We start from the raw sequence: 26,019 nt of genomic DNA, 5'->3' as shown, positions 1-26,019 counted from the left end.
AATCCTTTCTTCCAAAGTGGCATATTTTGGGGGTGGTGTATTTATCACAACCCATCACAATTTTGAGCAAGTTGCTTAACCTCTTAAGTATTATTTAGCTTATCTAGAAAATGTCTAATAATAGTACTAGTCCTATGGGATTACTGAAGGATTTAAAGAGTTAATATGCATAAAATGCTTAGACCAATTCTTTTGTGTGATCGTATTGTATAGGTGATGGCTTAACTTTTCCAAGTCCTTACAGCTAGGATGTAGAGATCTGGAATTAACTGAATTGATTTCATAAATTGTCTTCTTTTTTTTTTTTTAATTTATTTTTTTGTTTAAGAAAGGATAAATTAACAAAACCATAGGGTAGGAGGGGTACAACTCCATACAATTCCCACCACCCAATCTCCATATCCCATCCCCTCCCCTGATAGGTTTCCCATTCTCTATCCCTCTGGGAGCATGGACCCAGGGTCATTGTGGGTTGCAGAAGGTGGAAGGTCTGGCTTCTGTAATTGCTTTCCCGCTGAACATGGACGTTGACTGGTTGATCCATACTCCCAGTCTGCCTCTCTCTTTCCCTAGTAGGGTGGGTCTCTGGGGAAGCAGAGCTCCAGGGCACATTGGTGGGGTCTTCAGTCCAGGGAAGCCTGGCCGGCATCCTGATGGCATCTGGAACCTGGTGGCTGAAAACAGAGTTAACATACAAAGCCAAACAAATTGTTGAGCAATCATGGACCCAAAGGTTGGAATAGTGGAGAGGAAGTGTTAGGGGGGTACTCACTGCAAACTCTAGTGTACTTCTGCTTTCAGGTATATATTTTGCACTAGTTTATGGATAAGTGTGAACATATGCTCTCTCTCACAGAACCTGGTCTATATCTAGGTTTTGGGACTTTGTTAGAAAGTGAACCAGCTGGGATGGAATTATAGAATACTGTGAAAGGAAAGGTCTCACTTGAGTAATGAAGCTGAAGGGTTGTCATTCCACACCTGAAGTCTCTGTACACAGTCTGAGCTGAAGCATGTTGAGGTGGCAATCACTGTGTTGATTATTATTTGATATGGATTGGGAGAGGCATGCGGGAAAGTGGGCCCTATCCTAAGGTTCCAGGACTGGGGGAAATATAGGCTCTATAGTGGAGATATGAGGTTCCTGCTGTCTTAGGGTTCAAAAAGACAATGGATAGTTAATGTTGCAGGTGGCACAAAGCACAAGGACCTGTGTAAGAAAATGTCTTCTTACCCAGTAAACAGTTCAGTTTTTAGAATACCACACTATCATTTAAATTTGTAGGACATTAGTGACATTTAAATTCTTTAATCTTTTTAAAGTAAGAATTCCATAATGTTTAAAAGAGAAATTGTTCTTTATCTGTGCTTTAATTAAAGAGGTATGGTTCTTGTGTTATTGATAAGATTTGGCTTTAGTTTGATTACCCTGGATTTCTCTCTAGTGTTTTAAATGGTTTAAATTTAAAAATCTGCAATATGAAATATCACAGAAGACTGTAATCACATTAGTTAAATTGGGATTGAAAGATGGCCTGTGTTTTTTAGTTAGTGAGACATCTTTAACAGTTGAGGACTTAAACAGTATAGACTGAAAAAAGTCAGGGCATAGTATTTGGGATAAAATTGTCTCTAAAAACAATGATAGTCTTTTTCCTTTTTTAACAGATTTGTTCAGCCTAGTTGCACTTTTTTTTTTTTTTTTTTTTTTTTTGCCTTCAGAGTTTTCGCTGTGGCTCACTGCCTGCACTACAAATCCACTGCTGCTGGAGGCCATTTGTTTTCCCCACTTTGGTTGCCCTTGTTGCCCTTGTTGTATTGTTGTTATTGCTGTTGTTGTTGGATAGGACAGAGAGAAATTGAGAGAGGAGGGGAAGGCAGAGAGGGTGAGAGAAAGACACCTGAAGACCTCCTTCATCGCCCGGAGACGACTCCCCTGTAGGTGTGGAACCTGGGGCTCCAGCCTGAATCCTAGCACCAGTCCTTGCTTTTAGCGCCATGTGCTCTTTTTAAAATTTTTTTATATTTATGTTGCTCTTGTTTATTGTTGTTGTTGCTATTGCTGTTATTGTTGTTGGATAGGACAGAGAGAAATGGAGAGAAGAGGGGAAGACGGGGAGAGAAAGATAGACACCTACAGACCTGCTTCACCGCCTGTGAAGCGACTCCCCTGCAGGTGGGGAGCCAGGGGCTCAAACTGGGGTCCTTGAGCCTTGCGCCACCTACGCTTAACCCCCTGTGCTACATCCATCTCCCCCAGTGCCATATGCTCTTACCTGCTGTGCTACAGCTGACCTCCTAGTTGCGTTTTTCTTAACCTTATGGTTCTGTGCTGATATATATAATAAATACTTTAGTTGCAGAGCATATAGTGTAAAATATTTTGGAAAATGTCAAACAGGTCAAATGAGATAAAGTGTTGCTCTTTTAAAGCATGATCTACATTTATACATATTTTTGGTTATCGTATATAAATATAACTTTTTTTGCCAGCATATGCAATATATCTATTGCAAGAAAGTGTATGATTGGCATTATCTCTTTTTTAACTTGTAAATGAAGACAACTAAATAGACTTAGAAACAGTTAAATTTGTAGCAACAACTGCATACTTTATATGAACTCTAGATTATCCTAGATTATCATTTTTATTTGGCTTTTATATCTCTAAAAAAAGATTGCAATGAATTATGTTGCTAAAGTTACTTATTACATATTTTTTTGCTCACTTGAGAATTCCCTTGCCTCTAGGTAAGACTGCTTAGCACAGATAGTTTTAAGGTCACAGTTAGATGGTGCTACTGAGTTGCTGAAACCTGCATCTCATGACTTAATACTGTGGAGGTAGAGCCAGCCACTTTTGTGGATAATAGGACTATCTGAATTGTTCAGACACAATTAGCTCACATTTGGACAGAAAGCTTTTATCCTGCTAAGGTTTCCAAACCATTTTTAGCAATTGTAAAATGTTGAGTGTGCTGAATAAGAATGGGGGAGGGGGTACAGTAGAAGCCTAGTAGAAAAAATAAACATCCTTTCCCTTGTAACCAGTTCCTATTCACACCAGAAGGTAATAGTTGTTCCTTCATTCAGTACTGAAGTTGAAGTAATTCTCTAGGGTTCTCATTTTATACAAAAACAAGTTGCAGTTTTCATTTACATCACTGGGTGGCGATTTTTCTTAGTGTTATAACTCCTGTTAAAAAAACCAGCAAGGATGGTGCTATTTGTAATTACCAGGGTTTTCTTATGTTATGACATGCTTAATTGTACTTTTAAGAAATGTCTTTAAGCTGATTACAAATTTACTACTGTAGTGCGCAACCTCATAGTTATTTTAAATTAGAAAAAAGGGTATCTATTGCCTACATGTTGGCATATAGTTCCTTCCAAAACAAAGATAAAGGCACGTATTTGTTTATTATGTTACAGTAAAGGAAGAAAAAAATAACAGCAATAGGACCCACCTAGGCTATAAAACTGAAAATAAATAATTTAAATTGTTGTATTCACTGACCTTGTTGACCAGATATTGAATATAACTTTGGTACAGAAAGAATGAAGTTGCAGAGATAAAGGAACTGGGTTATAGTACAACCGAAATTTATTATGTTTTAGAGAATTTGTAGGTGTTTTTTAAAGCATGGCATCATAGATTATATTTTTCATTAAACAACTTTATAAAACTTATTTTAGTTAGAATCAATTTGGATTTCATTTTCAAATACTGATGTTAAAGTAAATGTGCATCCTCATCTTATTTTATGTTTTCCAGTTTAAATGCCAAATCATAGTTTGAAAAGTAGGTTATTTTTAAATTGGCATACTGAGTTCCTTGTCCTGGAAATCTGTCAAATAATGTTTACTTACTAATGTTAAACTCACATTTTTATGTGGAACATTTTAGGTAACTTGTTTATTTCTATGTCCTTTCCTTTATTTAAAAGTAGAAACTTAGCTGTTTATAATAAAAAAAATTTGCATTCCAAGAAATGTAGGACAGTGTCATTTTGATTCTAAGGTCTATAGGCTTTAATTAAAACATTGACAAAAAATAAGTAGATTTTCAGCCTGTACTTCCTGTTTTTACTGTCTATTCTTATTACAAGTATACCGAGTCTTTAAAATAGTGTCTGTGGATTAAAAAGCAACCTAACTTATTAAATATCTTGCTACTTGTAAATAATCAGGAAAAATTAAATTATATTTAATTTATTGGCAGTTTTTATGTTTTTGTTCTTGACCTTTCAATTGTAAAGCAAGTATGCCTGGCTTCTTCAATTAATTTTATTATATAGTAGTTTACTTTCCTTTTAGGAACTGTGGAGCTCTTTGTCTAATGGGTAGAATTAGGAAAATTTTCATGTTTGTTGGTTCCTAATTTTGGTTCCTGTATTATTCTAATGACACTTCAGAGGTGAAAACATTCAAGCAAGTCTGCATGATATGGGTGTACTACTCTCCTTGAACATGCAGAGTGAAAGGGAACAGCTTAGGGCAAAGATGAAGGGCCAGCTCCACTGGGATGCAAGGAAGCCTTCTGTTAGGTGATTAACTGAGAAAGTCATTTATTCTTCCTGGAGCACAGTGAACTCAGCTGACTCAAATGTAAATTAGGGATCTATCCCCCCAACTCCATAATTATAACTTTTCCCGTACATGATGTAATACTAGAAATTTACTCATGTTGGGCCCCATTCCTAGATTCTGATTAGATGGAACCTTAGCTTTGATATTTCTATATCTATACATATTTTATAAATCTATGTATCATAGATATACATATGTATATATATATTTAAAGAGATTCCCAGATAGTCCTAGTATGCATGCAGGGTTGAACTAATGTCGTTCACATTCTGTTCTTTAATAATTATTATAAATCGGGAGTCGGGCTGTAGCACAGCGGGTTAAGCGCAGGTGGCGCAAAGCACAAGGACCGGCATAAGGATACCGGTTCAAACCCCGGTTCCCCACCTGCAGGGGAGTCGCTTCACAGGCTGTGAAGCAGGCCTGCAGGTGTCTCTCTTTCCTCCTCTCTGTCTTCCCCTCCTCTCTCCATTTCTCTCTGTCCTATCCAATAACGACAACAACAATAATAACTACAACAATAAAACAACAAGAGCAACAAAAGGGAATAAATAAATAAAATAAATATTAAAAAAATAATTATTATAAATCATCAAATATTGTGTTGACACTTTAAAAAATAACTCAAGGGAGCCGGGTGGTAGCACAGCGGGTTAAGCGCACTTGGCGCAAAGCGCAAGGACCTGCGGAAAGATCCAGGTTCAAGCCCTTGGCTCCCCACCTGCAGGGGAGTCACTTCACAGGTGATGAAGCAGATCTGCAGGTGTCTATCTTTCTCTCCCCTTCTCTATTTTCCCCTCCTCTCTCCATTTCTCTCTGTCCTGTCCAATAACAATGACATCAGTAACACCAACAATAAAACAACAAGGGCAACAAAAGGGAATAAATAAATAAATACAAAAAAAGTTAAAAAACTCATAAGATAAACTTGGGGTTGGTGGTGGTACGTTGTTTGAGTGCACACATTACAGTGCATAAAGGCCTGGGTTCAAGCCCCCAGCCCCCCCACCTGCAGTGGTGGTGGGGGGGAGAGAAACTTTATAAGCGGTGAAGCATTGGTACAGCATTCTTTCTTTCTCCCTTTCCCTCTTTCTCTTTCTCCCCCCCTCTTCTGCATTCCTTTTTGATTGCTCTCTCCAATAAAATGAATAAGTAAAATATTTTTAAAAATAGAATTAAAAAAGGATCAACTTATTGCTTCTCTTCCACAATATTTGAACTGTAAGCAAATGGGCAAAAAGCAAAAAACAGCTTGCAGACATTCTCAGTTAAACACAGTTCCTAAATGTTTACTACGTGAAGAACAGAAAGGTTCAAAATCATAAGAATTCTGTTTCTTTAATTAATGCATTTGATATCTTAAATGGTTTTTTTTTATTTTTAGTCAGTGGAACATATGAAAATTGTCAAATTGACTTTTTTTAGAACAATTTTTTATTTATAAAAAGGTGTCATTGACAAAACCATAGGATAAGAGGGGTACAACTTCAAACAATTCCCACCACCAAAACTCTGTATCTCATCCCCTCCCCTGATAGCTTTCTTATTCTTTAACCCTCTGGGAGTATGGACCCAAGGTCATTGTGTAATGCAGAAGGTTGAAGGTCTGGCTTCTGTAATTGCTTCCTTGCTGAACATGGGCATTGACAGGTCGATCCATACTCCTAGTCTGTCTATTTCCCTAGTGGGGAAGGGCTTTGGGGAAGCAGAGCTCTAGCACACATTGGTGGGGTTGTTTGTTTAGGGAAGTCTGGTAGGCATCATGCTAGCATCTGGAACCTGGTGGCTGAAAAAAGAGTTAACATACAAAGCCAAACAAATTGTTGACCAATCATGGACCTAAGGACAGATGAAGAGTTGGGGGGGGGGGGGCATCCTCCATTTTGTAGATAGCTAGTAGTCATATTTTAGTTATATTCCAAAGGGCCTGTGGCTATACTAGTTTGTTTTATTTTTTTCCTTTTTCTTTTCCCCCCTGAGCCTGAAATTTGATATGCATGAGGATCCAGGTTATTGTCTGGGGAGATGATGTCATGGCTAGAAAAAGGACCAGAAAGCTAGATTAGGGAAGAAAGTAGCTCCCAAATATGGGAAAGGGGTATAGATATTGTTGACTGTAAACCCCATCGATTTGATGTGGTCTGGGGCCCATATTCAACTTAGGAGCCTATGTGACCTCTGTATCCTCGTAGATCTGAGCTCACATTCTGTGGTTATGAGTAGGAACATTCCAAGCTGTCCCAATATCGACCCATCTTCCTCAGGTGTAGCATAGAGTATGTTGTCCATCCTACCTTCTGAGGATGGAACATTCTCTACCATTGTTGATCCAAGTTGAGGGCAAGGTCCTATGGGGGCCCACAAAGGGGTCTATTTTGTTGTTCCTGATACAGATGACCAGTAACAATGGAGAGAAGTCATCAAGGTCTAGGCCCATCATGTCTGTTTGGGAATCTCAGGACTCCCTAACTAGGGCCCCAGCTGATGGGGTGGCCTGATATTGACTACAGAGTCATCATTAAAGTATGCCAGTCTCTTGCCCTTATTCAGCTTTTGCAGTCCTTGCTTAGATAAGGTTAGCTTTGGAGTGAGTGAGAGAACTGTAATAGGAAGTAGGTGAGGAGGGTATCTAAGTCTAAATAGATACTATTTCATTATGAACTTGTTATTGACTCACTACAGACGATTGTGTACTTTTGCTTTCAGGTACATATTTTGCCCTAATTTATGGATAGGTGTGAACATATGTTCTATCTCATGGGACCTGGTCTATATCTAGGTTTTGGGACTTTGTTAGGAAGTGAACCTCCTGGAGTGGAATTAGAGAATACTATGAAAGGAAAGGTCTCACCCGAGTAATGAGGATGAAGGGTTGACATTCCATGTCTGATGTCTTTGGACACAGTCTGAAGTGAAGCATGCTGAGGTGGTATTCGTTGCGTTGATTAGGTTGGGATCGGCGGATGCAATATCATTTGCTATGAATTGAGAGAAGCTTGCAGGAAAGTGAGCCCCACCCTAGAGGCTCCAGGACTGGGGAAATATAGAGGAAGTGGAAGGTTCCTGCTGTCTTAGGTTTTAAGAAGACAATAGATAGTTATTGCTATAATCACATTATTTGGCAATTGAGTAGCTTTGAAATATCCCTTTGTTAGGATTTTGCTGTATCATACATAACATCACCATAATTTATGTCCTTTTACATTATTTCTATATAGCTATGCCACCGGTTGCTTCTGTTCTCCCTGGTCTAAGCTTTTAAGAGAGTCAACATATCAAAGACTCAGCCCATGTATTAAAATGACTCAGTCTGTGATTTTAAAAGTTTTAAACATTCAATCAGTTTTCCCTCTCATATTAATTCAATAGTGATTTATATGAAATTCATCTTATAAATGTGATTTCAGGATAGACTATGTTGGTAGAGTTGGTTAAAATATTACTTTTAGGTAAAAATTGTTTGATCTGCTAACAGCTGTAAATTTTTCATAGCAGCTCTTGAGATATATTTTCCTTTCAGCTAATTTGTTCTAGGCAGTCAAATTTTAGTGTAGCTATTTGGGAGTAGTAGATTGGTTTACTGTGATACTGTTTTCTAGAGGGTACTTATTCTATATACTAAACCATTAATCCTCCCAATAAAATGATAAAAGAAAAAGTTCTCCATATTCACAAATGATTTTTCTCTAGTATTTCCTTAGAGACTTTTAAATGTTATAACTTTTATGCCTGAGACTATTTAAATGAAATATTGTTATGACTTGCTTATACATTTTATTTTACAATTTTTAAATTTTATTCAGTTGAGAAAAGTGAGAATCTAAGAAAGGTATAAGAACATTATATTGATAATTTGCCCAAGTAATTCAAATAAAGTTGACTTAAATACTGTTGTTATGATAATATTCATTGTACTACTATATTATTTTCAAGTGGTTATTGAATTGAATTAAACTTGTTTGTCTCACCCCCCTCCTCAACCATGAATACAGTGAAAGCAGAAAAGGAATAACTCTTTTTATGCTTACACATTGATTTTTATATGTGTAGATTTCTGAGGGAAAAAGTATTTCATTATAATATCAATTGAATTATAGAGATAATCTCAAATTAGAATTGTTAATACATTAAGACAGATGGAACTTATCCTAAATAACTATGTGAAAAACCATCATTTTAAATATCATTTTATGGAGGGGAGGTTATTGCTTTTACACTACAGTTACTGACACATAGGTACAATTTCTCATCTCCCTGTTATAGTAGTCTGCAGAGCACTCATCTCCAACATAGGTCCTTTTCCACCATCATGTACCAGGATTCCAAATTAATCTCCATCCCCTCCTCTTCTCTCTTTCTCTTTCCTTTGCTTTGTTGCAGTACAGCATACCCATTCCAGGTTTCACTTATATTTTCCCTTACTGCCCTTGTTTCTTAAGATCCATCTGTAAGTGAGATCATCTGGTATTCATAGTTCTGTTTGGCTGCTCTCACTTAACATGATTTCTTCAAGTTCCATCCAAGATGAGGCAAAGGAGATGACTTCATCATATATATGTATCGCACAACTTTCTTAGCCACTTATGTGTCTGATAAGTATATGGTTGTTGTGTTGTTTCTTGATCCACATTCCTACTAAGTGCCATTGGATGGATGAGTTCAAACTATTAACATTAAGTGAAATTACAGATTTAAGTGCTATTTTTTACAATGTTTTGTTTATTTTAATGAAAGAAATAGAGAAAGAAAGATAGAGAGCGAGAGGCACCAAAGCATTCCTTAGCTCAAGTTTGTGATGGTTCTGGGGTTGAACTTGGGACCTCAGAGCCACTGGCATGAAACTCTTTGGGATAACCATTATGCTATTTCCACAACTTACAGTGCCATTGCTTTATGCAGGTCTTGGTTTGTAGGGAGCCACATGTGCCCTCAATAGAGCCAGATGTTGTAGTGCGCGGGCCGCAGAGAAGAGAGAGAGGGTCCAGAGCGAAGAGGAAACACAAATCTTTATTCGCGCTGGTACCTCAGAGTTGGGTGTTAGAGAAGCAGGTTGGGCCACGTGAAGGTAGAGAAAATGGCCGCCTCACGCAGTAACCTTTCCTGCGTCTGAACACCAGAGTGGAGTGCCGGCAAGAGAACGAGGTGTGGAAAACGAAGGGTTTTTATAGGAGTAGCTTTCGCGAGAATGGGAAGGGGGAGGAGTAACCATAGCACTCCAGGATAGGATGATAACTCTCGTGAGAATGGGAGGGGGGAGGAGTAACCAGAGCACTCCAGATATCGCGGGGATATAGACAATGTCCTGAGGGCACAACATGGCTGAACAGGCACTCCGAGAATGTCCCAACTCTCCAGGGAACTAGCAGTAGCCTGAGGGGACAACATGGCAGATGTGACTGCATTGGCACAATTTCCCAGCATCTCCCCCTTTCCTTTTATCTAATGCCCAGGGCAACAGTGTGTAAAGTCTATGAACTACTCAGGGTCAGTCTATGAAAAACCAGCAACGTGAAGGGAAGGAAGCTGCTGTAAAATTGTCTAAAGTGTCCAAAGGGTATACCAGCAAGTCCGATAGAAGTCTCAGTCCAAAGTAGGCGACTAGGGGGAGAAATGGCAGGGGAAATGCTGCATGAGGAAGGTCAGCCTCTGGAATTATGCTTTTCTGTAGATTGTGAGCTGGAACCGCCAAAACGTGACAGGTCAAAGCAAAAGCAGGAAAGGCAGACAGGCAGTAAAAAGGTTCTGTCCTTGGAGTCTGCGAATCAGATTCTTCAGATTGCGTCAGGTGACATCTAGGGTTTCGGGGGGTGTGCCACTGTAGTCATGCCATCTAGTGGGTGATGTCAGGGTGTGCAGGGGTCCAGATGTTTTTTTTCTGGGATTCCTGTGGAAGAAACATAAACAATCTGCTTCTCGTGGTTAGCAGGGCATCTGATTTGAATGCTTTATAGAAAAAGACGTTTGGTGCCTTGACCAACTGAGTATTGGGGGATGTATCTTTCCTATTCATTTATGATTATATTTTATATTATTTTTCATGGTAGTCAGCCGTTTATCTGGAAGGTCCTGGGTGATTCATGGGGAAAAAGACCTCATCTTTTAACAAAGACTCTAAGGTGTAGGGAGGCGGGAACTATCTTATCCCTTTTTTTTTTTTTTTTTTGTATCTTGCCTTTTGTTGCCCTAGTTGTTCTTGTTGTAATTATATTGTTGTTATTGCTGATATTGTGGTTGTTGGATAGAACAGAGAGAAATGGAGAGAGGAGGGAAAGACAGAGGATTTAGGGGGAGAAAGATACCTGTAGACCTGCTTCACCGCCTGTGAAGTGATTCCCCTGCAGGTGAGGAGCCGGGGGCTCAAACTGGGATCCTCAAGCCAGTTCTTGCACTTAGCGCCACCTGCGCTAAACCCGCTGCGCCACCGCCCGATTCCCAGGAACTATATTTTAACATAAACTCTATGGCCATGCCAATAGCAACCTTGAGGGCACATGTGGCTCCCCACATGTCCCCCTGTCTTATATCATGTTTTGATGTTTGGCGGACTTTGTTTTGTGGCAGGGTGGACTGTGCCTGTCTTAGGTTGGGGATCAGCCTTCTGTCTTACCCGTCATTGGAACACCTGGTCATTTTTGCCCAGTAGTACCAGATGCCCTGTCTTAGGTTGACTGGATAGCGCTAGTTTCCTCTTACCCGTCATTGGCTAGCCAGCCCTCTACATGGTGGACGTTCTGATGGAGAGGGGCAAATCCTCCACAGCAACTCAATATTTTGCCATGTCCAGCCTATGATAGTGAGTTTGTATAGGTTGCATCTTTATGGCATCAATCTGTTGCTGCAAAAGGCCATGAGCTTGTTAAGAATTATAGGACTGTGGTCCGGGAGGTGGTGCAGTGACTAAAGCCTTGGACTCTTAAGCATGAGGTCCTGAGTTCGATCCCTGGCAGCACATGTACCAGAGTGAGTCTGGTTCTCTCTTTCTCATTAATAAATAAATTTAAAATGTTGAAAAAAAAAGAATTATAGGACCTATTGTGAGCAGAAGAAGTATAAACAAGCTAGGGTCCCACAACTAAGGGTATACAGGTAAGGAAGGGGGAATGTATCCATTGATATGAAGAGGTAGGATCATATCTCAAGTCTAAGGGAAGCAGTCAGTGGATGTGATGTCCAGGGGAACAGCCATTTGTCTTTGGGGGTAGTAAAGGATGTCCGTGGCATGGGTGATGTTATAAAGGGAAACATCTTTAAATTGTTGGCTGACAAAGGCAGGCCTATGGTGGCAAGACAAGATACACCAGTTAAGTTTACAAGAATATGTGAATGTTGCTAATTCACATAGGTTGGATATGGAGGAACTTCTTACAGTTTAATACCTTACCATATGAACAGATGATTCCTCATATGAAGGCTTGATAGCTGTAATCACTTACTTGTGAAAAACAATAAAACTTGTAACAAGTTAGAGGTTTACTATAATTGACTTTGGACTATAAGCAGACTCAGGTTACTTAGAGAGTTAATGCATGTTAGTAACAATGGTTTTAACATTTAGAGTACTTCTGAGCAGATGGGTCATACAAAAATTTTTGGTCATTCAGCACACTCACTCACAAAACACAACTGGCCATTCATAACATAAGACATTCAGGGAAGGGGTAGGAGAGAGGGCTCTGTGAGCCAACTTTTGTAGGTTCTGCCATGTCATATTATGGATCCTGGGATGTATCGTGCATCTAGTCCTCTTGTGTTTCTTGTTCTTCAGGGATAACAGTGCCATCATGAGGGTATTGTCGGACATGGCGGGCAGGAACCCAGACAGGTTTAGAGTAATTATGAGGGAAAATACATGCAAAACCTCTTACCATGGTCAATAGAGGGTCAGGCCCTTTCCAAATTTTATCAAGTGGGTCTTTCCATTTGAACTTAATAGATGGGAGAGTAGATGGTGTTTGCCAGTGAAGAATAATAGGAGGTAAGTCCGAGTTATTGTAAATATTAAAGAGATTTAACGTACTTAAGGCTTTTGCTAGCTGGATATTGGGGGGATACATTCCTCCTTTATCTTTATTCAATTGAGCCTTAAGAGTTTGATGGGCCCTCTCGACAATGCCTTGTCCCTGTGGATTGTAGGGAATGCCTGTGGTATGAGTAATGTTCCAGAGGGAACAAAAATCTTTAAATTGTTTGCTGGTAAACGCTGGTCCACGGTCAGTTTTGACTTAAAGAGGTAAGCCCATCACAGCAAAACAGGAGAGCATGTGGCTTATAAGCTTTTTAGAGCTTTCTCCTGTCTGAGCTGTTGCCCACATAAATTTAGAAAAGGTATCAATTGAGACAAAACACATATTTTTGTTTGCCAAAGTTTGGTATGTGGGTGACATCAATTTGCCAAATAGCATTAGCTTTTAAGCCTCGGGGGTTAACACCAAGAGTCTGAATAGCAGGTGTTTTTATGAGACTTGCACAGGAAGAGCATGTAGCTAGGATATGTTTTAATTGTGGTAACGGAACATCAGGAAATCGAGCTCGAAGGCTTTTAAGATTAACATGGGTTAGAGAATGGAAATCAGCAGGATCAGAGACAGAGACTAGGAGAGCTCCTGTGGAGGCAAGGCTGTCAGCTGCAGCATTCCCTTCGGACAGGGAACCAGGAAGAGGGCTGTGGGAATGAAGGTGCTGAATATATAGTGGTTGGGTTCGAGAAGAGAGCATAGAGGCGATTTGAATCAAGAGAGGGGAAAGTGGGTTGTCATCAATTTTCACATAAGAACGAGCAAGCCATGGAAGTAAGTTAACAGTATACACACTGTCATTAAAAAGGTTGAAGGATTCTGGTACAGCTTTTAATGCAAGGAAAACAGCATAAAGTTCTTTGTACTGAGGGGAATTCTCAGGAAGCTCAGTAAAGAGAGGTTTAGGAGATTGTTTGTCTGGGTAATATATAAGGGCAGCAGCTCCCTTTTTTCCACCATCAGTGAAGACTGTAGGAGCAGAAGGAATGGGATCTCGAGAGAAAAGTTTAGGTGCTAGTAGAGGCAGAAGAGGTAAAGAAGCTATCAATTTATTGGAAGGAAAATGGTTATCTATTTGTCCTGGAAACCCCAGGAAGCTTATGGCAAAGCGGGAATGATGGTGTATAAGCCACTCTGTATCTGTGAGAGAAAAGGGCAGAATAATTAAATCCGGTTCTTTCCCTAAGACCTGCACAGACCTATTTCTCCCTTGGCGATCCATGAATGCTAACACGTCTATCTCAGTGAGGAGTCTTGGAGTTCCTCCTACTGGCATGTGAAGCCACTCAAGAACCCCATGGTCTTGCCACAATGCCCCTACTACTGTGGGGGTGGAGTTGAAGATTAGAAGGTTTACTGGAGAGGAGGGAGAGAATTGAACAAGGTGCATGTCCTGGAGGGCCTGGTTAACCCTGTCCAGTGCCAAGGAGGCCTCGGGAGTTAACTTACATTTTGAGGAGGGCTGTTTGTTTCCTTTTAACAGGTCAAACAGTGGTTGGAGGCAGCTTGTAGGCAGATAGAGATACTGCCTAAGCCAATTTAAATTTCCTAGAAAACTTTGTAAAGAAGCAAGAGTAAGGTTAGAAGGGAAGGTAACATTAGGTTTTAAGGGACGAATTTGCATTAGAGAAATCTCTGAACCTAGGAAGGATATTGGAGGGATTAGCTGTATCTTCTCAGGAGCTACATTAAGGCCGCTTTCTTTAATGCAGGAATGAGAAAATCACGTAAGGCATAGAGATCTGTATCTGATTTTCCCCATATTAAAATATCATCTGTATAATGAAAAACATTAAGGCCCTTATGAATATATGGGACAAGGGCAGATTTAACAGCCTCCTGACAAATTGTAGGACTGTTGGCCATACCCTGGGGCAGCACCACCCATTCAAATCTGTCAGCAGGGCTGGCGTTATTAATAGAAGGAACAGAGAAGGCAAAACGTTTACAATCTTGTGGATGCAAGGGAATAGAGAAAAAACAATCTTGTATGTCAATAGCTATGATTGAAATTCCTGTGGGAATTGCAGAAGCAAGAGGCAAACCCCTTTGGGGGGAGCCTAAGACCTGCATGGTTTTATTTACTGCACGGAGATCTTGAAGGAGGCGCCATTTTCCTGAGCGCTTTTTAATCACAAAGACAGGCGTATTCCATGGGCTTCGAAATGGCAAATGTGTCCTAAGGACAACTGATCTCGGACAAGCTCTTTTAAAATTTCTAGTTATCCCTAGGTAAAGGCCACTGTTCCACCCAGACAGGCTCATTAGAAAGCCAGCTTAAATGGGGTGTTTGGCTACGAACAGTGGCATTTAGTATTGGGGGTGCTGATTAGACCTGGTATCGCGGGAACGAGTTTTACGCTCTGCAGAGGCATCTGTGGATATCCTAACATCAAGACATTCCAGAAGATCCCTGCCCAATAGGTTGGTGCTAATATTAGCTACCAAAGGGCGGAAGTGTCTGGTAGAACCTTCTGGGTCTTCCCACATGAGCGAGTCTCGTGTGCGAAATGATTGGGTCACCCCTCCTACTCCATGTATACTGGGTCCAGGGATGAGTTCCCAATCTTGGGGAACCTCTTCTTGCCTTAAAATCGTCTTTGCTGCCCCCGTGTCAATCAAAAATTTAAAGGAATATTGCCAATCTTTACTGTCATAGAAGGGTTACCTTGTTCTAGAACAGGAGTGGTCCACAAAATCTCAGGCCCCGAATTTGTACCATTCAGGGGCGAACCATCTTTATGAAATTGGGACCAACAATCTCTCTTCCAATGAAACCCCTTACGACATCTTGGACAAACAGTACGTGGCCTCTGGCTCCCTGACTGAAAGCAGGGTTGCTCTGACTGGAGGCGTGGTCGCTCTAACTGGAGGCGGGGTTTCCCTGACTGGAGGCGTGGTCGCAGCTTATCAGGACATTGGTTATACCAATGTCCTTGGCGACCGCACTGAAAGCAGGCCCCATTGTGATTACGTGGGGTAACTGCATAAACCTGTGTCATAGCGGATGCCCCATAATTGCCTGATGTAAGTTCCTGTGTCGCTAAAATCCAATTATCTGGGTGTAGGTGTTTAAGATTAAGGCATGCCTGACGGAATTGTGGTATCATGCCTTCCCAGACAATAGAGCGCAGGAGTAGTGAGCGGATGTCAGGATTATAAACCTTTCTCTCTAAGCTTGTCTTCACCCTTGAGATGAAGCTCGCTAATGATTCATCAGTGCCTTTGTGAATAGAGTTAATGGGAACTGACGAATATACATTGGGTGTGGTCACCCTTTCCCATGCTTGTGTTGCGCAGATGCGTACCTGTTCAAAATAACCGGTTGGAAACCTGGCTTCTGCCTGCTGAGCTCCAGATTCATAAGCTCCTTCTCCAAACAAAGCATCAGAATCACATTCTACCTGTTTGTTACTGTTTTCTTGCGACTGTCTAGAGCACTCATCGCGGAAGTATGCCTTCCACTGTAGGTAGAGGGGGTCTGGGAGTGCAGCACGAGCCAGACCTTTCCAATCTTGGGGCGTGTTAAGATGGTGTTAAAAACTCCTTAAAACGGACTTGGTCCATGGAGTGTGCATTCCGTCATCCCTGACTGCTGAAGTGTCCCCCTACAAGTGGGGAACAGGGCTTGAACCTGGGTTCTTGTGCTCAACCAGGTGCACCACTGCCCAACCCCCCGAACAGAACATACTTTTATAGTACAGTTATTCATATTTTAATAGCTATTAAATTTAGTAAAGTCTTACAGTATCATATTAATGACAATCTTATTGTCCTTGTTGTCATTATTGTTAATTGTTTTTATTGCTATTGTTGTTGTTGGATAGGACATAGAGAAATGGAGAGAGGAGGGGAAGATAGAGAGAAGGAGAGAAATATAGATACCTGCAAACCTGCTTCACTGCCCGTGAAGCGACTTCCCTGTCGGCGGGGAGCCAGGGGCTCGAACTGGGATTTTTACTCTGGTCCTTGTGCTTCAACATGTGCGCTTAACCTGCTGTGCTACTACCCTGTCCCCCAGGTTGGGGATTTGAACCTAGGTCATTGCACATGGTAATAATGTGTATGCTCCATGATCACATGTATCTGTAAACTACTGCAAAATATATACCTGAAAGCAGAAGTACACTAGAGTTTGCAGTGAGTACCCCCCAACACTTCCTCTCCACTATTCCAAGCTTTGGGTCCATGATTGCTCAACAATTTGTTTGGCTTCGTATGTTAACTCTCTTTTCAGTCACCAGGTTCCAGATGTCATCAGGATGCCAACCAACCTTGCATGCCTGGGATAAACCCCACTTGGTCATGATGAACAATCTTTTTGATATACTGCTGTATCCGGTTGGCTAGAATTTTGTTCAATATTTTCACATCTATGTTCATCAGAGATATTGGTCTGTAGTTTTCTTTTTTGGTTGTGTCCCTGTCTGCTTTTGGTATCAGGATGATGTTGGCTTCATAGAAGCTGGCAGGGAGTATTCCAGTGTCTTCAATCTTCTGGAAGACTTTTAAAAGTAGAGGTATTAGTTCTTCTTTGAAGGTTTTGTAGAATTCATTTGTAAAACCATCTGGTCCAGGACTTTTATCCTTGGGAAGGTTTTTGATAACTGTTTCAATTTCATTAGCTATGATGGGCCTGTTCATATTATCCACTTCCTCTTTACTTAGTTTTGGAAGTTGGTAGGAAACTGTCCATTTCTTCCAGGTTCTCTAGCTTGGTGGCATATAGTTGTTCATAGAAGCCTCGCATGATATGTTGAATTTCTGCGGTGTGTCTTCATTTTCATTGAACTCTCGAAACATTTTGATTTCTTCCTTGATTTCCTCTTTGACCCAGAAGTTGTTAAGAAGTGTACTGTTGAGCTTCCACATTTTGGGACTCTTACTAATCTTTTGTTGATTGTTAAGTGTTAGTTTAATTCCACTGTGGTCTGAGAAGATGCTTGGGATGATTTCAATGCTCTTGATATGGCTGATGCTGTCTTTGTGGCCTAACATATGGTCTATCCTTGAGAATGACCCATGTGTATTTGAGTAAAATGTGTATTCCAGTCTCTTGGGATGAATGACTCTGAAAATGTCCAATAGTTCTAGTTTATCTATCTCTTCATTTAGCTCCCTTATGTCTTTATTGATTTTCTGCCTGGATGATCTGTCAAGTTGAGAGAATGGGGTGTTGAAGTCCCCTACAATGATTGTGTTACTGTTAATATATTGCTGTAGCTCTTTCAGTAGACGTTTGATGTATTTAGATGGATTCTCATTGAGTGCATAGATGTTAATAATTGTTAAGTCCTCTTGATTGACTAATCCTCTGAACATTAAGTAGTGTCCATTCCTATCTTTTTTAATCTCATCTATTTTCAAGTCTATCATGTCAGATATGAGAATAGCTGTTCCTGCCCTTTATTGTGGGCCATTGGCTTGTATGATAGTTTTCCATCCTTTCACTTTAAGTCTTTGTTTGTCTTGTTGAGTTAGGTGTGTTTCCTGTAGACAGCATATTGTTGGGTTGTGTTTTCTGATCCATCTTCCTACTCTGTGTCTTTTAATAGGTGAATTCAGGCCATTGACATTTATTGATATCAAAGACTGAAGATATTTTAACGCCATTCTTGTAGAGTTTTAGAGTATTTTGATATATGTCCTATTTGTGGTGGTCTGGTTGTTTATAGGAGACCTTTCAGAACTTCTTTCAGGGCAGGCTTGGTCATGGTTGCTTCCTTCAACTGTTGCTTGTCTGAGAAGGTTTTGATGCCTCCATCTAGTCTGAATCACAGTCTAGCAGGATATAGTATTCTTGGCTGAAAGCCTTTCTCATTGAGCACTCGATAAATATCTTTCCATTCTCTTCTGGCCTGTAGCGTTTGTATGGAGAAGTCTGCTGCTAATCTTATTGGTTAGGTGACTCTTTGTTTTTCTCTTGCAGCCTTCAGGATCCTTTCTTTATCCTTGTTCCTTTCCATTCTAAGTATGACATGTCTTGATTTCTTTAGGTCTGGGTTAATTCTGTTTGGGACCCTCTGTGCTTCTTGAATTTTTATGTCTTTGATGTTGTCTAGACTAGAGAATTTTTCAGCTACTATGGCCTGGAAAATGCTTTCTTCCTCTCCTTCTCTTTCTTCCTCTGGTATGCCAATAATGTATATATTGTTTCTTTTGAAGTCATCCCATAGGGCTCTGTTGTTTTCAGCATCTCTTAATCTCTTTTTGAGATCTCTTACTTCTTTTTTAGTTCTCTAATTCATCCTTAATCTTGCTAATTCTGTCTTCAGCCTCATTGATTCTATTCTCTCTGCCCTCTACTATTTTCTGGAGTTCATCTATTTTGTTGCCTTGCTCTGATACTGTTTTAGCTTGTTCAGCTAGTTGCATTCTTAGCTCAGCGATTTCAGCTTTCAGCTCTCTAATAACCATGAGATAATTAGTATTTTCTTCCGTATTCTCATTTGTTGTTCCTGCATTTCTGATTACAATTTTTTCAAATTCTTTCCTCACTCCTTTTAGTATTTCCTTAGCTAATGTTTGGATATTGAACTCGTTATTTTGTGCTTCACCCTCTGGAGGACTTTTAGCTGGACTCTTGTCCTGGTTCAATTCTCCAATATTTTTTCTTGTTGTTTTAACCATTTTATATATTATGTTATGAGTTCCCTTTATCAGTACTTTTCAAATTATTGATCACTATTGCCTGGATTGACTTGTGTGTATGTAAATTAATTAAAGGGTTCACAGTGGTGGAAGTTAACAGTTATTTCAATCCTTGAGTTGGAGCTCAGTGGTTTAAAAGCCTCTTTCTTTTTTTTTTTTTTTTTCCTTCCCTATATGCTATGGGAGCCTGAGGGCTTTTAAACTATCAATAGGCTTCTTAGCTTAGTCAATGACTCCTGACCAAGAGATAAAGCAGGGTGTGGCAGAGATAATCCATTGGTTATACAAAGAGACTTTCACAGCCCCTCAGCTATGCCACTGAGAGATAGGTCTTCTGAGTTTCCTGGTTAGATCTCTGTCCCCTGGTGTCCCTTCCTGTCGTTGCTCCAGATTCTGAGGGTAGTAGCAATGAAGACTCAGAGTTGCACTTGGTGAGTCTCTGGGGAGTTTCTCCTCCCTTAAGCTGTCCCCTTGTTGATGGAGCAGACTGGAGGTGGTGTCTCCACTGATGAACTGTTGAACTGTTAGCAGTCACTTAATCTCTCCTTAGTCCCCTCTCTCCTGTCACCAGCCACATGTGTTTGTACTCACGGGTGATTTACTGGGTTCCTGTGGTCATTCTAGTCCTGTCTTGTTTCGGTCCCGGGTGGTCTCCTTTGGTATTCCTAGTTGATCGGGAGAGGAGAGGAGAGAAACCGATCTGCTGCTTGTAGCTCCGCCTCCGGAAGTCGAATCCTCTGATTTTTTTTTTTTTAAATTACTACTAGGGTTATAGCTGGGTCTTGGTGCTGGCACTCGGAATCCACTGATCCTGGCAGTCATTTTTCTTTCTTTTTTTTTTTAACTTATTTATTTGTTTATCTTTCTATTTTATTTGGTAGGACGGAGAGAAATTGAGAGGGGGGGGATCGAGTGTTAGAGAGAGACAGACAGCTGCAATCTTGCTTCACCGCTGATGTGTCCCGCCTGCAGGTCAAGTGTGGGGGTCTTTCTTTGCACAATGTATCATGTGCATTCATTACATCACCACCCAGTTTATGCTTTTGTATTCTATTTTATAATTACAAATTAAAATGAAATAAATTGAGCATTAATACCAATTTAAAGTTAGAATAACTGAATATATTTATTTTCTGAAATTATGATTTGTGTGATAAAATTTAAAATATCAGCATTTCATAATATTCTTGAGTATTTTGACTCCTATGTATTCACTTAGTGAAGAGATTACCTTTTTACAGAAGAAGGGATTGTGCTACTTACTTTTTCCTCACTTAACACAGCTTAGGTGATTTTGCCAGCACATAAATTCCTCATCTGGTGAATGAGAAAGAAAAACTAGAATTTTATCTCTAAGTTTTTTTGTAGCTTAACATTTTAATGGTCTCTCTCTTGTTGTATTTGCTTAAATAGATCAATAAATCCCTCAGTTTATTTTACTCTCTTTTGGAACAAATCGTGTTACAAGTGTTTTCACATACATTTCTTTTCTGAGGAGGGCAAGAGATTGTTTTGTCTATTACTAGACAAAAGTTGGTATGAAGTTTTTTTTTTTTTTTTTTTTTTAGTCAAAATTGTGTCTGCTGGTATGCTGCTTTGCTGTGTGAGTAACCCAGATTCAAGCCTGGCCCCCTAGGCATTGAAGGGAGTTTCAGTGCTGTGGTCTCTTTCATACTCATTCTCTTCTCTACTTTTTCTGTCTCTTAAAAACAATAACAATGACAACAAAAAATCATATATCTGACTCAGATCTAACTTAGCACCAATTAACCTTTTATTAAATATCCACGAAAATAGAAGTGAAAAATCTCACAATCATACTCAACATCTAAGGATTGATCAGTAAGTTACTGCCAGAACCTGAGATGCAGTTAGACTGAGAAAAGACCTATCTGCTGAACATGGCATAGAATCTTGAGATGTACATCATGAGAATGTGATGCTTAGCTATGGTCCCTCTCTTGTGCTGAAGTTTTTATTTTTCCTGTGAAGAAAGCAGACTACTTATACCCCTGTTCTCGCATTTCTCTCACATAAGACCATCTTTTTTCATTTCGAAAAATAGTTGATCAGCAAGTAGAGAAAGAACAGTTCCCACCAGTAAAGTAAAGCAATATAAGTGGGAATAGGTGCTGGTTGCAATAATGTTGAAAATATTATTTTATTATTACTATCATTATTTTAATATACTCCCAAGGACCAGGTGGTATCTATAGAAGGAAAAAGAAAATCTCAAGAAGATTTACTTTGGGTGAAAGCCTAGGAAAAAAATGCAAATAGATTGAGTGTTGTGTGCACCAGACTGCCTCCAGCTGGCAGAAATTTTTATTTGTGCCCTCTTATTGAAAGAAAAACTGGTACTATGTATTAGAAGCTTTAAAGAAGTAGATCCACTTATCCTTAAATATTGTAGTATTAGAGTAATTTATACTCAAAACACAAAGGTTAATGTGAAGTAATTATATATATGAAGGAAAAAAAACATTTATATACCTGTGAGTCTGATTATAAGTGGTTTTATTTTGTTTTGTTTTGTTTCTTTACTTATATTTACCTCATTTGATTACTTATGTTTTCTGTAATGAAAATGTATTGCTTGAGAATGGGGGTAGATAGCATAATGGTTATGCAAACAGACTCTCATGCCTGAAGTTCCATAATCCCAGGTTCAATCCCTCGCATCACCATAAACCAGAGCTGAGCAGTGTTCTGGTAAAAAAAAAAAAAAAAAAAAGTATTGCTTGTACAACCTCTAAATCAACAGAAGACCAAAAGCTACGTGTCCTTGAATACTTGATTATCTCATGAAAACTACAGTTCTCCATAAAGTAGAAATACAAAATACATTTTACTTTTAAAAAATATTTTATTTATTAATGGGAAATATAGGAGAAGAGAAGGAAAAGAAACAGACATCACTCTGGTTCTGTGTTGCTGGGAATAGAACTCAGGTCCTCATGCTTGAGGGTCCAATGCTTTATCCACTGTGTCATTTCCTGAACCACAGAAATACATTTTACTTTTACCACTGAAATTGCAATGTCCTTTCTATTTCCAGTATACAGTGTAGTTCATCAAATATTTACTGAATAAATATTATTACTCTTAAGATATTTATGTTAACTACTAGCAATATTATTTTGGTATCCCATCCCCTCCCCTGATAACTTCAGTATTAACATGGGAAATCATCTCATCTTAAAGATTTCATTCTTTCAACAATTAAATAAATTCATAACATTTCTAAGAAGACAAAAAAATTCTCTCATGTCTTTCTGAGTGTTGATAATCCTTTTATTTCCTAAGTATCTGTATGGAACTCAAGTTTTTCAGGTATCAAGAAACATCCTTAAAGTACTAAAGATCAATTTTAAGATGAAGTTTCAATGTTTTAAAAAAATGCTTGTGCATTATATCATTTCTGTTTATTTTGTTGTAGTCTGTTCAACAATTTTATTAATAGCAAGGTGAAATTTTATGTTTCTTTTCTTAAATTATTGGCACTGTTTCTCTGAAAATTTAAGCTTAAACACTCGAACTTTAATAATTTTTGTGAATATTACTATATATATATATGTTCTCTACACTACATTTTTGTATTGTTACAGTGTTAAAACCACCTATCATCTTTGCTTTTTAAATGTATTTATTTATTTATTTTGGATAGAAACAGAGAAATTGAGAGAGGAGTGGAAGTTAGAGGGTGACAGAGAAAGACACCTGTAGCACTGCTTCACCACTCATGAAGCTCCCCTCTGAAGATAAAGGACTAGGGGCTTGAACCTGGGTCCTTGAGCACTATAACATGTGTGCTCAACCAGGTGTACCACTGCCAAACCCCCAGCGTTTTTTTTTTTTCTTTTTTGCACAGCAATTATTAAAAAGATTTTCTCTCTGAGAGATTAATTTTTTTTTCTTGGTCCATTTATCTGGAATGTCTGTAAAGATTTTGTTGACTGAAGGCTCTCGAGTTTTTATTTAATAGCATTATTAGACATTTGTAGCAAATCTACAGGAAATTTTAATGAAGCAAACCTTTAATACTCAACAGTTTATCTCAGAATTTTCAAGTCTACCAGTTGATCTAATTTACAAAAAGGATAATTATACTCTATTAGATAAAAAGAACTAGTGAGATAAAAAATTTTTGCTAACTTTATCCTTCATTTTTTTTCTAGACATAAATTGATTTCTACTCTGATTCTGTTTATTTAATTCATGTTACATACACCTCTCAACGGTGTTCTTTACTTACTCCTTTTAGGCATAGAACTTCCTAAATATTTAGCCTCAGAGCAGAACACTAAGTCTTTTCATGTTCTTTGGCATTAATGGCTACAACACATTGCATTTCTGGCAGCAAAATTTCTACTGACAGAATCTGACCCCTTGCACCATAGCCCTAATTAAAAATGCCTCTCTTCTGAAAATGAACAAGGAATGTTATCTGTTCTTTTTTTTTTCTTTCAATTTTTTATTAAAAGGAAACATTGACAAAACCATAGGATAAGAGGGGTACAACTTCACACAATTCCCACTACCAGAACTCTGTATCCCATCCCCTCCCCTGATAACTTTCCTATTCTTTATCCCTATAGGAGTATGGACCCAAGGTCATTGTGGGATGCAGAAGGTGGAAGGTCTGGCTTCTGTAATTGCTTCCTTGCTGAACATGGGCATTGACTGGTCGATCCATACTCCCAGTCTGCCTGTCTCTTTCCCTAGTAGGGTGGGGCTCTGGGGAAGTGGAGCTCTGGGACATTGGTGGGGTTGTCTGTCCAGGGAAGTCTGATCGGCATCATGCTAGCATCTGGAACCTGGTGGCTGAAAAGAGAGTTAACATACAAACAAATTGTTGACCAATCAGGGACCTAAGGGCTGGAATAGTACAGATGAAGAGTTGGGGGGAGGGGCATCCTCCATTTTGTAGATAGCTAGTATTCATATTTTAGTTATATTCCAAAGGGTCTGTGGCTATACTAGCTTTTTTTTTTTTTCTTTCCCTTTTTTCCCCTAAGCCTGAAATCTGCTATGCAGGTGGATCCTAGTTATTGTCTGGGGAGATGATGTCATGGCTGGAAAAAGGACCAGAAAGCTGGATCACGGAAGAGAGTAGCTCCCTAATATGGGAAAGGGATATAAATATTGTTGACTGTAAACCCCATCGATTTGATGTGATCTGGGGTGACCATAATTAACTTAGGAGCCTGTGTGACCTCTGTATCCTTGTAGATCTGAGCTCACATTCTGTGGTCATCTCTATTCCAAGTAGATTCATCATTCTTTAAATCTCTTCATGTTGGAAATCACCTACCATCTTTCACCTTTTGGTTTTTAATTTTTCAGTCTTATTTGATTTTAAATGTTGAATATAAATTAAACAGTACTATTCTCATTACATCTTTCACACTCATAGTTTTTTAATGTAAAGAGGCAAGAGTGAGGATGAATCAACTTTTCAGTAACTTAAAACTCCTTTAAACTCTGCTTTATCTTCAGGAGTTTCTGATATAAAACCATTACGACTATAACCAGCTTTCTGCTTGAGCACTTGCACATCACACTCCATTAGAGATGAAATTGATAAGAATAGTTAGGCTATAAAGCAGCAGTACTACTAACCACCAACTATGGTCTAATTTGTAAAGTTTTATGATAAAGTTATAAACACTACACAGACTCTTTTATTAGATGTGTGTATTAGGATAAGATTTTAGAAAACAAGTACTTCTTAGAATATTTGAGTTTCAAGTGGCCACTGAAACAGCCCCTAAGACCTGAGTTGGGAATTGAGCAACTTGTGGTATGAAATTTTGTAAGTAAAATTGTAGAAATTCAGATCTCACTTCTCATACAGGAGTGTTATTTTCCTCAGCGATTAGCCAATGTCAACTGCCTGAAATTTATTGATCTCAAGGCTCTTCTTCATTTGTTGCCAGTAACTCTCCCTCATAGAGAACAAATGACTCATAAGCTCAAGCTAAATAAAGAATTCTGTAAAGATTTTCTGCCTGTAGAACTTCTCAAAGTCAGTTTTGAATTGTGGACACTGATCTGTGCCAACTATTTTATTCTTAATAACTCCATGGGTAGGTCCCTGTCAGTCCAGACTCAGATGTAGATACTCCTGTTAAAAAAAAAAAAAAAAAAAAGACTGCCTCTTTCAGACATTCCATCGGAAATCTGTTAGAATAACACAAGTCTGGTCACAGATTTATTGAATTTTCCTCCATATTTGACTATGTGAAGTGAAACCAGTTATGACCTAAGTTTATTGAGCTCAGTAAACATCCTTCCCTTGCTTCAGGTTGTGTAAAACTACCTCAGTATATGTGCCAAGCAGAATCACTAGGAATGGTCTTGTGGTAGATCAGATAGTAGTCAGTGAGAATAAATAAAATTGTTTGGTCCTTTTCATAAAAGTCTTATATTTTCACCTTTTACAGTTTTCATGAGTACATAACACTTCTCAGTGAAGTGTATTCTTGACCTTTGGAAGCACTGAAGGAGAGGTTAATGGCTATGCCAGTCCAGAATATGCAGTGGCTTTGTGTGTGTTTGTTTTGTCTCGACAGGTTTCTCCCTCATTTTCTAATACCTCTGTTGTTTACTTATTGTCCTAAAGAACTGCTTAATATCTATTGCCTTAGCATTGGAACCATCAAATTTGTCAATTTTTTTTTTTTTTTTTATCTCTAAGAGACCCATGAAACAGATTAACATGGCAATTTCATCTTGAAGTGCTTAAACTATAGTTGGTGGC

The 26,019-nt window shown here is 39.0% G+C and overlaps 1 protein-coding gene across 2 annotated transcripts in view; it reads left to right on the top strand.

Annotated features, from left to right (window-relative positions):
* Positions 1 to 26,019, top strand: part of UMAD1 (UBAP1-MVB12-associated (UMA) domain containing 1) — a 272,473-nt gene that overhangs the window by 26,328 nt on the left and 220,126 nt on the right. The window lies entirely within an intron of this gene.

The sequence above is a fragment of the Erinaceus europaeus genome, chromosome 8, assembly GCF_950295315.1.
Source record: "Erinaceus europaeus chromosome 8, mEriEur2.1, whole genome shotgun sequence".
NCBI lineage: Eukaryota > Metazoa > Chordata > Mammalia > Eulipotyphla > Erinaceidae > Erinaceus > Erinaceus europaeus.
This window is presented reverse-complemented; position numbering and strand designations above follow the sequence as displayed.